Below are 12,245 nucleotides of genomic sequence, written 5' to 3' on the forward strand. Positions count from 1 at the left end.
GACAGAGACTAAAATGGCTTGTGGATTTTTTTTTAAAGAATGGGGAAAACTACCCAAAAGGTGTTGTTTTATAACATTTTAAAATATACTACATAAAAATTTAAAACTGCAATAAAAAAGAGTTAAATAAATGCTTTGGTATAAGAAGAATAATTAGAAACACAGAAATGTGAAGATATGAATGCACATTTTCATAAAAATATGAACTTACAAACAATATATACACTGAACTACAACACAAAGGTAGGTAAGACTGTACTTTATTTAGATCTTTTTGCATTGCTGAAGTATTTTTTTCTGAAGAGAAGCTAGTATTTTGATTAAGAAATCTGTCGCATCTAATTAAAGTTCTTGATTTCTTCTGGTGCTGGCTAAGATATCCCAGCTGGAAGGTCTGACTGAAGGCAAAGAACTGCTTCTGCGGGGTCTGAAACTGAAGGATGTGTTGACTGAAGACCCAGTACCAGCTCTATTCCCTGTCAGACTGGAGGACATGTTGCCTGAAGGCACGGTAAGAGCTCTGTTTCGTCTCATACGGGAGGATGCATCCATTGATGACCCAGTATTGGTTCTGGTTGGTATCAGGTTGATGACTCTGTCCATTGATGACCCACAACCTGTTCTGCCTGGTGTCACACTGGAGGGTGTGTTGGTTTCAGACACACTGTAGAATCTGCCTGGTGTCACACTGGAGGGTTTGCTGTTGTCAGAGACACTGTAGGTCCTGCCTGCTACCACAAGGGAGGGTACGTTGGTTCCAGATGCAGTAGAGGCTCTGTGGCTAGGCACTCTCCAGCGTGCTGGAACAAACAAAAGAATAATAAACAAATCAAGAGAGAATCTACGGTTGCTGTTAAGTACCTTGTCGTGGTTTGACATGGAAGTGATTTTTTTTTTTTTTTTTATTTCAGGAAGTTGGGTCAAACCAATCAGTGGTCAAGTTTGGATATTGGCACCTGAAGTGACCACTGAAGATAGGGATACGCCTCTGAGAACACACGGGGTTAAAAGCAAGAACTCCCAAGAGCTCGCTCTCTTTGGTTCCGGTCAGGGTGCTGTGCAGACCTCCCCTGTCCAGCCATGGGGCTGGGTGGGGGAGGGGTAGCCATGAGGCCTGGTCGAGGTGAGCCGAGGGGTAGAAGGACTGGAACCGAGCCAGCTCCTGTGGACGGAAGGGTGGAAAGAAGCGGAGATGTTTTAGTCATTCCCCACCTCAAGAGGGAAGAGATAGAGAGTCCTGACGGCACCTGTAACTTTGCCGGCGCGGAGGAGAAGGAGGGGGGGGGAAGGCGCCCAGCCTTGGCCTTGGGAATCGGCTGCTGGGCAGAGATATCAGCCGTCCAGGGAGTCTGAACTTTTAACCCTTTCCTGAGAAATGAAGGCTTTGTGAAATATTACTCCTCCTTGATTTGAAGTAGGAGAGAGACAGTCTGGGATCCGAGATGATGGAAAAAGAAATTCTCGAGTTGGAAGGAGATGATGGAGTGGCTTGTGGCTGGACTTCTCTTGTTAGCCATAGACTGAACCAAATTCTCCTAACAGAAGCTGCAATTAGGGTGGTGCGTTGGTGTGCCAGGAGACCTGTTCCAGTGATTACCAGCAGAGGAGTAGAGAGAAGGTGTGGAGAAGCCCTCTATCTTCAAGGAAGAAGAAGACCTCTGTTCTTGGACCCTCAGCCCCAAGGGAAAATGGGGGGGACTGTAGTCCCAAAATGAAAAACTGAACTGTTGTCTCTTTTGGTCCACGGCAAAGCATCCTTAAAGGAGCCCTATGAGCAGTCTGTCCATGCCCGGTGGTGAGAGCACTGTGACATGGAAAGGAGAGTGTCACACTGGCAGATTTTCTCCGGGCGGTTGCCATGTGTGACATGGAAACACAAGGGTGGCAATTGTGTTTCCTGGGGGGGGTGGTCTGTGGCACAGGAGAGACTCCTGTCTCCCTTGAAAGATTGAGTATTTGAATATCTGAAGAGTAGCAACTTGATCAGGATCCTGGGTGGTGTCTCACTGTTAAGTTTGTTTCGAAATTAGGTGGGAGGAGGAGGGGTGTTTTAGAAAGTCTTCATCCAGGATTTAGTGTTTGTAGTTTTTCTAGTAGTAGTAGTTTAATAAAGTTCTTTCCTTTGTTACTAAGATGGGCCTGCTCTGCTCTGTTCCTGATCACATCTCACAACAATTATTTAGAAAAGTATATTTTCATGGGGGCGCTGGCATCGCGCCAGTGTCAAACCATGACATACCTCTAACAAGGGTGTGTGTGTGAAGTACTTCTAAATGTTTGCTCCTTAAGTGCTTATTTGAAACACACAGCACCTGATAATTATACATAAATCTTTAAGAGACAAAGGACATTAGTACAAGTATATTTCCCTAGGAAGTGTTGGAATAGCACTTTATTTGAAGTGCTAAAAGTCCTTAATTACAGACATCTTTTACCTCTCATCATATTGATTCCAAAGCTGTGGTTTTTAATGAAGGAAACAAACTTATTCTGCAGTCTCGCTGACAATAATTTTAATGCCTCTGTTAGATACCCCACCCCTTTTTCTTCTGGAAAATGTTTCAAAACATTTCTGTTTTCACTAGTTTTAATGACCCCATATGTCTAAAATTAAGTGCTGTTTTATTTGCCTACAGAAGCTGTGCAGCAAGAAGGGAGATGCTGCCTAGGAACCCACATCCAAAGGACTATAATTGCTTGCAAAACAGACTTACCATCGGGGGCACGAAGAGGAGCTGGAGGTCTCCCAGGTGCTTGCGGTGAAATGTAAGGCTGAAAAATATCTGTTGAGTAAAAGTAAGTTTTCAAAACCACGAAGTGCATAGAATGGAAATAGTTATGGTTGAAAGGAAAGGCTATTACAAAATGTTAATGATTTCTACCAGAAAGAAAGGAAAAAACAATTTGGTTATTAAAAAAAAAAAAAAGGAAACTATTTAAAATAAGTAAAAAAATAGGAAAGATCAAAATTCAAACACCCACCCAGCTCAGCCACTCCCCAAAACCAAAAAAGCCCAAACAACCAAGAATCCAAACTCAAAGTAAAGCAAAAACAAACCCACAAGGACAAGGGCAGCAACAGAAAAAACATTACAGTAATAATTTTAATCCCTGTGTTAGCCTTCATTATCCCCTTTCTCTTCTTTAAAAAGTGTCACAACACTAATGCACAGAACTGAAAGGCTTGTTGGTTTCAAGAAAAGGCTATTTCCAAATGTTAGCAGTAGTTTTATTGCTCTATTGTGTTTACAATTAAGAATTGTTTTATTTGCCTGCAGAAGCTGTGCAGCATGAAAGGAGATGCTGCCTGGGAGCCCACATCCAAGTGACTATAATTACTTGAAAAGCACACTTACCATCAGGAGCAGGACCACGAGATGTACTGGTTCCTTTTGGTACAAAGAGAAGCTGGAAGGATTCTGTTCAGAGAAAGTAAATTTATGTCAGAAAAGGTGAATTTGAAAAACCAAGGTAATGGACAGAACAGAAATATACATGGTTGCACAGATATGCAACTATAACAACATTAATGGTTTAAAAGAGATAGAAAGTAAGAAGCCTTTGGTAAGAGTAAGATACAAAAAGGAAAATAATTATAACTGTAATTAAAAAAACCATAATAGAAAAAAACACACCCACCCATCACTCCTTTCCAAAACCAACAAGAAGCCAATTAACCACGCAACCCAAGCCAAACTAAAATGAAAAGTATACAGGCAGATAGGGACAAACAGAAAAAAAATACATAAATAATTTTAATCCCTATGTCAGCTTTCACCATCCCTTTCTCATCTGAACAAAGTCTCAGAACATTTCTTTTACCACTAATTTTATTGCTCCTTTATATTTACCCTTAACTATTTGTTATATTTGCCTACAGAAGCTGTGCAGCATGAACAGAGATGCTGGCTAAGAACCCACACCCAAGTGACTACAATTTCTTGCAAAGCAGACTTACCATCAGGAGCAGGACTACGAGGTATACTAGGTCCTTGGGATACAAGGAGAAGCTGAAAAGATTCTGTTCAGAGAAAGCAAATTTACTTCAGAGAAGGTAAATTTTTAAAAGCAAGGAAATTGAAGGAACTGAAATGGTTATGGTTCTAGTTTCAAGGAAATGCTATTACAAGAAAAGGTTAATGATATATCACAGAATGAACATAAATGCCTTTAGTAGGAAAAAGAAAAGGAAAAAGAGAAAAGAGTAAAAGAAATAATTAAAAATAAAAAATAAAACAACATACCACCACCCACCACTCCCCAAAACCAAGAAATCCAACTAACCAATCAACCAAAACCAAATTGAAACCAAAAATTTTCAAAACATATAGGGACCAATGGAAAAAATCATTAAAGTAATAATTTGAATCCCTATATTAGCTTTCGCCATCCCATTTCTCTTCTGAAAAAAGTATCACAACATTTCTGTTTGCACTAGTTTTTTTGCTCCATTATGTTGAAAATCAAGTATTGTTGTATTTGCCTACAGAAGCTGTTCAGCATGAAGGGAGATCCTAGGAACCCCCATCCAAGAGATTATAATTGCTTGAAAAGCAGACTTACCAGCAGGAGCAGGAGTAGGAGCAGGAGGTGCACTGGCTGCTTGGGGTGAAATGAGCGGCTGAAAAATATCTGTTCAGAAAAGTAAGTATTAAACACCAAGCAAATACATAGAACTGAAATGATTATTTTTGAAAGGAAAGTCTATTACAAAAAGGTTAATGATTTATAACAGAAGGGAAGGAAAAACCCTTTGGTTATTAAAAAAAATCAGAAATAGCAAAGCAATTAAAAGAAGTAATGAAAGAAAAAATTAAAAATCAAACACCCACCCATTCACCACCATCACTCCACAAAACTAAAAATAATCCAACCAACCAAGCAGCTAAACCCAGACTAATATCAAAAATATCTAAGCAAATTAAGAACCCATTATTTAAAAAAAACCCTTCAGTAGTAATTTTAATCCCTGCGTTAGCTTCCACCATCCCCTTTCTCTTCTGAAGACTATCTTCTAATGTTCCTGTTTGCATTAATTTTATTGCTCCATTATCGCTACAATTAAGTGTGGTCACCTTTCCCTACAGAAGCTGCACAGCAAGAAGGGTGATGCTGGCCAGGAACCCACATCCCAGAGACTACAATTGCTTGAAAAACAGACTTACCATCTGGAGCAGGAGCAGGAGCAGGTGCAGGAGCAGGAGGTCTACCAGCTGATTGCAGTGAAATGTAAGGCTGAAAAATATCTGTTGAGTAAAAGTAAGAGTTAAAAAACAAGAAAATGAATAGTTTAGAAATGGTTACAGTTGAAAGGAAAGTCTATTAAAATGTTAACGATTTCTAACAGAAAGAAAGGAAAAAAGCATTTGGTTATTACAAAAAGAAAGAAAGGGAAGAAAGGAGAAGGAAGGAAGGAAGAAAGTTTGGAAGGAAGTTGGGAAGGAAGGAAGGAAGGAAGGGAGGGAGGGAGGGAGAGAGAAAGAGAGAAAGAAATTAAAAATAAGTTAGAAATGAAAAAATTCAATAATCAAACACCCACTCACCTCAAGCACTCCCCAAAACCAAAAAGTCCAAGCAACCAAGCATCCAAACCCAAACTAAAACCAAAATAACCCACAAGCTAATAGGGACCAATAGAAAAATCATTCCAGTAATAATTTTAATCCCTGTTATATTGCTAAAAACTAATATTAGCTTTCTCCATCCCCTTTCTCTTCTTTAAAATGTATCACAACATTTCTGTTTGCACTACTTTAATGCTCCATTCTGTTTACAATTAATTGTTGCTGTATTTGCCTACAGAAGCTGCACAGCATGAAGGGAGATGCTGGCTAGGAGCCCACGTCCCAGTGACAATAATTGCCTAAGAAGCAGACTCACCAGCAGGAGCGGGAACAGTAGTGGCAGGTGTATGTGGTGCTTTGGGTGCAACGTCAACCCGAAAAATATCTGTTCAGAGATAGCAAATTTCCTTCAGAGGAGGTAAATTTTAAAAAGCAAGGAAATGCACAGAACTGAAATGGTTATGCTTGCAAGAGAAGATGATTTAAAACTGTTAATGGTATATAACATTTTTAAAGGAAGAAATATTTGGCAAAAGAAAAGGTAGAAAATAAGAAAAAAAAAAAAAAAGAAAATCAAAAACCAAACACCCACCCACTACTGCTACTCCACAAAACTAAAAAATCTTACCAAACAACCAAGAAAAAAACCCCCCAAAAATCGCAAAGCAAATGGGGACCAATAGAAAAAAAACACAGTAATAATTTTAATCCCTGTGTTAACTTTCAGCACCACCATTCTCTGCTGATAGATGTGTCAGAATGTTTCTGTTGGGACTAGTTTTAATGCTGCAGCATGTTGACAATTAAGGGTTGTTGTATTTGCCTACAGAAGCTGTGCAGCATGAAGGGAGATGCTGGCTAGGGACCCACATCCCAGTGACTGCAATTGCTTGACAAGCAGACTTACCATCACTTGGAGGACCAGGAGGTGCAGCAGCTGCTTTGGGCACAAAGAGAGGTCGAAAAGAGTCTGTTCAGGGAAAGTAAATTTCCTTTAGAGAGTTTACTTTTTCATAAGTAAAATTGAAAAAAAGCAAGGAAATGAACAGAACGGAAGTTATTATGGTCGCAAGGAAAGGCTATTACAGAAATGTTAATGGTTTATAACCAAAAGAAGTGAAAAAACCTTTGGAAAGAAAATGGAAGGAAAGGAAAGGAAGAAAGGGAAGGGAAGGCTGGAAGGTAGGAAGGACAGGGATGAAAAGGGAGGAAAAGGAGGAAAAGGAGGAAAGGGAGGGAGGAAAGGGAGGGAAGAAAGGGAGGGAGGGAAGGGGAAGGGAGGGAGGGAAGGGAGGGAAGGGAGGGAAGGGGAAGGAAGGGAGGAAGGAAGGGAGGAAGGGAGGGAGGAAAGGGAGGGAAGAAAGGGAGGGAGGGAAGGGGAAGGGAGGGAGGGAAGGGAGGGAAGGGAGGGAAGGGGAAGGAAGGGAGGAAGGAAGGGAGGAAGGAAGGGAGGAAGGGAGGGAGGAAGGGAGGGAGGAAGGGAGGGAGGGAGGGAGGAAGGGAGGGAGGGAGGGAGGGAGGGAGGGAGGGAGGGAGGGAGGGAGGGAGGGAGGGAGGAAGGGAGGAAGGGAGGAAGGGAGGAAGGGAGGGAGGGAGGGAGGGAGGGAGGGAGGGAGGGAGGGAGGGAGGGAGGAAGGAAGGAAGGAAGGAAGGAAGGAAGGAAGGAAGGAAGGAAGGAAGGAAGGAAGGAAGGAAGGAAGGAAGGAAGGAAGGAAGGAAGGAAGGAAGGAAGGAAGGAAGGAAGGAAGGAAGGAAGGAAGGAAGGAAGGAAGGAAGGAAGGAAGGAAGGAAGGAAGGAAGGGAGGGAGGGAGGGAGGGAGGGAGGAAGGAAAGAAGGGAGGGAGGGAAGGAGGGAGGGAGGGAGGGAGGGAGGGAGGGAGGGAGGAAAAAATGAGAATAAAAAATAATCAAATACGAAACACATACCCACCCACCACCAACACACCCCAAAACAAAAAAAAATCCAACCTTCCAAGAATCCAAAGCCAAATTAAAATCTAGAATATCGAAGCAAATAGGGACCAATAGAAAAAAATATAACAGCATTCATTTTAATCCCTGTGTTTTAATCCCTGGTTAGCTTCCACCATCCTCTTTCTCTTCTGAAAAATGGCTCAGAATGCTTCTGTTTGCACTGGTTTTATTGCTCCATTATGCTGACATGTAAGTATTGCTGTATTTGCCTACAGAAGCTGGGCAGCATGAAGGGAGATGCTGGCTAGGGACCCACATCCAAGCGACTGCAATTGCTTGAAAAGGAGACTTACCATCACTGTCACGAGCAGGTGCAGGAGGTGCTCTGGCTAGCTGGTGTCCAATTCGACCCCAAAAAGATTCTATGCAGAGAAAGTAATTTTCAGTCTAAAAACTGTTTTCATTTTAAGAAACAAGGAAATGCACAGCACTGAAATGGTTCTGGTGGCAAGGAAAGGCCCTTACAAATATTGGTTTATAACATAAAGGAAGGAAAAATATTTGGTTAAAAAAACCTAAGAAATAAAGAAATTTGAAATATTAAAAAAAAAAAAAAAAAAAAAAAACAACCATAAAGAAAACACACACATACCCACCACTATCACTTCCCAAAACCAAAAAACTCCAACCAACCAAGCTATCAAACCCAAACTAAAACCTAATATGTCCAAGCAAATGGAGACCATTAGGAGAAAAAAAAAGCTTTTAGTTGTAATTTTAATCCCTGTGTTAGCTTTCACTATCCTCTTTCTCTTCTGAGAAAATTTCATAACTTTGCTGTTAGCACCAGTTTTACTGCTTCATAATGTTTGCAATTAAGTATTGCTGTATTTGCCTACAGAAGCTGTGCAGCATGAAGGGAGATGCTGCCTAGGAACCCACATCCCAGTGACTGCAATTGCTTGACAAGCAGACTTACCATCATGAGCATGAGCAGGTGCAGGAGGTGCATGAGTTGCTTGGGATGAAACAGGAAGCCAAAAAGAGTCTGTTCAGAGAAAGTAAAATTACTTCAGAGGAGGTAAATTTTAAAAAGCAAGGAAATGCAGAGCACTGAAAGGGTAATGGTTGCAAGAAATGGCTATCTTAAAATTTTAGCAGTAGTGTTATTGCTCCATTGTGTTTACAATGAAGTATTGTTGTATTTCCCTGCAGAAGCTGTGCAGCATGAAGGGAGATGCTGGCTCTGAGCCCACATCCAAATGCCTATGATTGCTTGACAAGCAGACTTACCATCAGGAGCAGGAATACGAGGTGTACCAGTTTCTTGGGGTTCAATACGACGCTGAAATGAGTCTGTTCAGAGAAAGTTAATTTTCCTCAGTATCTCAGGTTATCATGTAAGATGGAACCCAGAGGTATACATTCTATTACCATCTATGTCAGTTGTTAAGAGAAATGGGGCAGTATTCTTTATCCTCTCCATGACTCATCCCTGACTACTCCCTCCAGGGGCCTGTGTCGGCCAAATGGGCCATCAAGTCCTCACTGCATCACCCATGAAATTACATCATCCCATTGTGAGATGCTCTGCCCAATGGGGAGAAGCAAGCATTCCAGCCTGGATATCATCTGACAATTGGAATACCAGAACAACCTTACCTACCGGATTTCCAGAGGACAAGAGCTACATAACCACCTCTGGATTATCAGAGGAAGACCGGACCCTTCTACAGGATCACTACTTCAAAAGAACCACATCTATCACTTCAGCAGGACTGCAGTCACCATTTAATCAGACTGCTACCACCATCCTGACCAAAAGGGTGTCAGGTTGTATCCTGACTCTTTAGGCCAGTGTTTTCTGCCTTTATTTTAATTGCCCTATTAAATTGTAGATCTGACTTGGAATCTCGCACTGGTTATTTTCAAACTGGTAGGTACATAGCACAAGCTACCGGCTGATTGGGGTTCAAAGTGACGCCAAAAAGATTCTGTTCAGAGAAAGTAAATTTAATTCAGAGGAAGTCATTTTTTAAAAAATGGAATGCAAGGAAATGCCTTAAGTATTGTTGAATTTGCCTACAGAAGCTCTGCAGAAGCATGAAGGGAGATGCTGACTCTGAACCCACGTCCCAGTGACTGCAATTGCTTGAAAAGCAGACTTACCATCATAAGGAGAAGGAGGAGCAGTGGGTTTACCGGCTGCTCGGAGTGAAAAAAGAGGCTGAAAAGAACCTGTTCACAGAAAGGAAATGTACTTCAGAGAAGGTTAATTTTAAAAAACAAAGAAATGCACAGAACTGAAATGGCTATGGTTGAAAGGAAAGACAATTACTAAAAGTTAATGGTTGATAACATAATGAAAGGAAGAAGTCTTCAGTTAAAAAAATAAGGAAATATAAAGAAAAAAATAAAAGAAAAAAATCAAGACCAAACACCCACCCACCCCCACCACTCCCCAAAACCAAAAAATTCAACCAGCCAAGCAACCAAAACCAAAATAAAATCAAAAATATCAATAAAAGCAAATAGGGACCAATAGAAAAAAAACGTTACAGTAGTAATTTTAATTCCTGTGATAGCTTTCACCATCCCCTTTCTCTTCTGAAAAAAAGTATCACAACATTTCTGTTTGCACTGGTTTTATTGCTGCATTACATTTAAAATCTAGGATTGTTGTATTTTCCTACAGAAGCTGTTCAGCATGAAGGGAGATGCTGCCTAGAAACCTACAACCAAGAGACTATAATTGCTTGAAAAGCAGACTTACCAGCAGGAGCAGGAGTAGGAGCAGGAGGTGCACTGGCTGCTTGGGGTGAAATGAGAGGCTGAAAAATATCTGTTCAGAAAAGTAAGTATTAAACACCAAGCAAATACATAGAACTGAAATGATTATTTTTGAAAGGAAAGTCTATTACAAAAAGGTTAATGATTTATAACAGAAGGGAAGGAAAAACCCTTTGTTTATTAAAAAAAAAATCAAAAAAACCACGAAGTAAATAAAAGAAGTAGTGAAAGAAAAATATCAAAAATCAAACACCCACCCACTCATGACGACTGCTCCACAAAACCAAAAATAACCCAACCAAACAAGAAACAAGCAGGTAAATCCAGATTAATATAAAAAATATCTAAGCAAAATAAGGACTCATTTAGAAAAAAACCCCTTCACTGGTAATTTTAATCCCTTCGCTAGCTTTCAACATCCCCTTTCTCTTCTGAAGACTATCTTCTAATGTTGCTCTTTGTGTTAATTTTATTGCTCCATTATCATTACAATTAGGTGTTGTCACCTTTTCCTACAGATGCTGCACAGCATGAAGGAAGATGCTGCCTAGCAACCCACATCTGAGTGACTGTAATTGCTTGAAAAACAGATTTACCATCAGAATGAGGAGCAGGAGCAGGTGCAGGTGCAGGTGCATGTGCAGGAGGAGCAGGATGTCTACCAGCTGCTTGGGGTGAAATATGAGGCTGAAAAATATCTGTTGAGTAAAGGTAAGTTTTAAAAACCAAGGAAATGCACAGATTGGAAATGGTTATGGTTGAAAGGAATGGCTGTTACAAAATGTTAATGGTTTACAACAGAAAGAAAGGAAAAACCCTTTTGTTATTAAAAAAAAGGAAAGAAAACAATTAAAAGATGTAATGAAAGGAAAAAATCAAAAAGCAAACACCCACACACCCATCTCAACCACTCCCCAATACCAAAAAAGTACAAGCAACCAAGCATCCAAACTCAAACTAAAAAAAAAAAAAAAAAAACAAACAAAAAAAAAAAAAAAAACCAAAAAAAGAAAACAAACCCCACAAGGAAATAGGGGCCAATAAAAGAAAACAACCCAGTAATAATTTAAATCCCTGTCTTAGCTTTCACCATCTCCTTTCTCTCCTTTAAAAAGTATCACATAATTTCTGTTTGCACTATTTTAATGCTCCATTATGTTTACAATCAAATGCTGTTTTATTTGCCTACAGAAGCTGTGCAGCATGAAGGGAGATGCTGCCTAGGAGCCACATCCCAGTGACAGTAATGCTTGAAAAGGAGACTTACCATCAGGAGCAGGAGCAGCAGGTGCAGGAGGAGCAGGAGGTGGTGATCCAGTTGCTTTGGGTTCAAAGTGAACTTGCAAAGATTCTGTTCAGAGGAAGTAAATTTTAAAAAGCAAGGAAATGCATGGAACTGAAGGGGGTATGGTTGCAAAGAAAGACCATTACAGAAATGTTAATGGTTTCTAACAGAAAGAAGGAAAAAAGAGAAACAAAAGAAAAGAAAAGAAAAGAAAAGAAAAGAAAAGAAAAGAAAAGAAAAGAAAAGAAAAGAAAAGAAAAGATAATAACAAAAATAAAAAACTGTAAAATAAAACATCCACCCAACCACCACCACTACTACCCAATAACAAAAGCTTCAACCAACCAAACCCAGACTAAAACCAAAAATATCTAAGCAAATTGGGGCCAATAGAAAGAAAAATAAGCCTAGTAATTCTAATCCCTGTGTTTTCTTTCTCCATCCCCTTTCTCTTCTGAAAAGTCACAGATCATTTTTGTTAGCGCTAGTTTTATTGCTCCATTATGTTTAATATCAAGTAGTTGTATTTTCCTATGGAAGCTGAGCAGCATGAAGGATGATGCTGTCTGGAAAGCCACATCTAAGAAACTGTAAGTTCTTGATAAGCAGACTTACCATCAGGAGCAGAAGGAGCAGCAGCAGGAGGAGGTGAACCAGCTGCTTCGGGTGCAAAGTCAACTTGCAAGGCTTCT

The 12,245-nt window shown here is 40.3% G+C and overlaps 2 protein-coding genes across 2 annotated transcripts in view; both read left to right on the forward strand.

Moving 5' to 3' along the window:
- The window catches only part of LOC137467702 (uncharacterized), a 271,260-nt gene that overhangs the window by 28,462 nt on the left and 230,553 nt on the right, over positions 1-12,245 (forward strand). The window lies entirely within an intron of this gene.
- Positions 2,180-12,245, forward strand: part of LOC137467694 (serine/threonine-protein kinase PAK 3-like) — a 42,351-nt gene continuing 32,285 nt past the window's right edge. Inside the window, exon 1 of the mRNA XM_068179129.1 lies at positions 2,180-2,187. The gene's annotated coding sequence lies outside the window, so the exon portion shown is untranslated. The remainder of the gene's footprint in view (positions 2,188-12,245) is intronic.

Source organism: Anomalospiza imberbis, unplaced genomic scaffold (assembly GCF_031753505.1).
Source record: "Anomalospiza imberbis isolate Cuckoo-Finch-1a 21T00152 unplaced genomic scaffold, ASM3175350v1 scaffold_76, whole genome shotgun sequence".
NCBI classification, from domain to species: Eukaryota; Metazoa; Chordata; class Aves; order Passeriformes; family Viduidae; genus Anomalospiza; species Anomalospiza imberbis.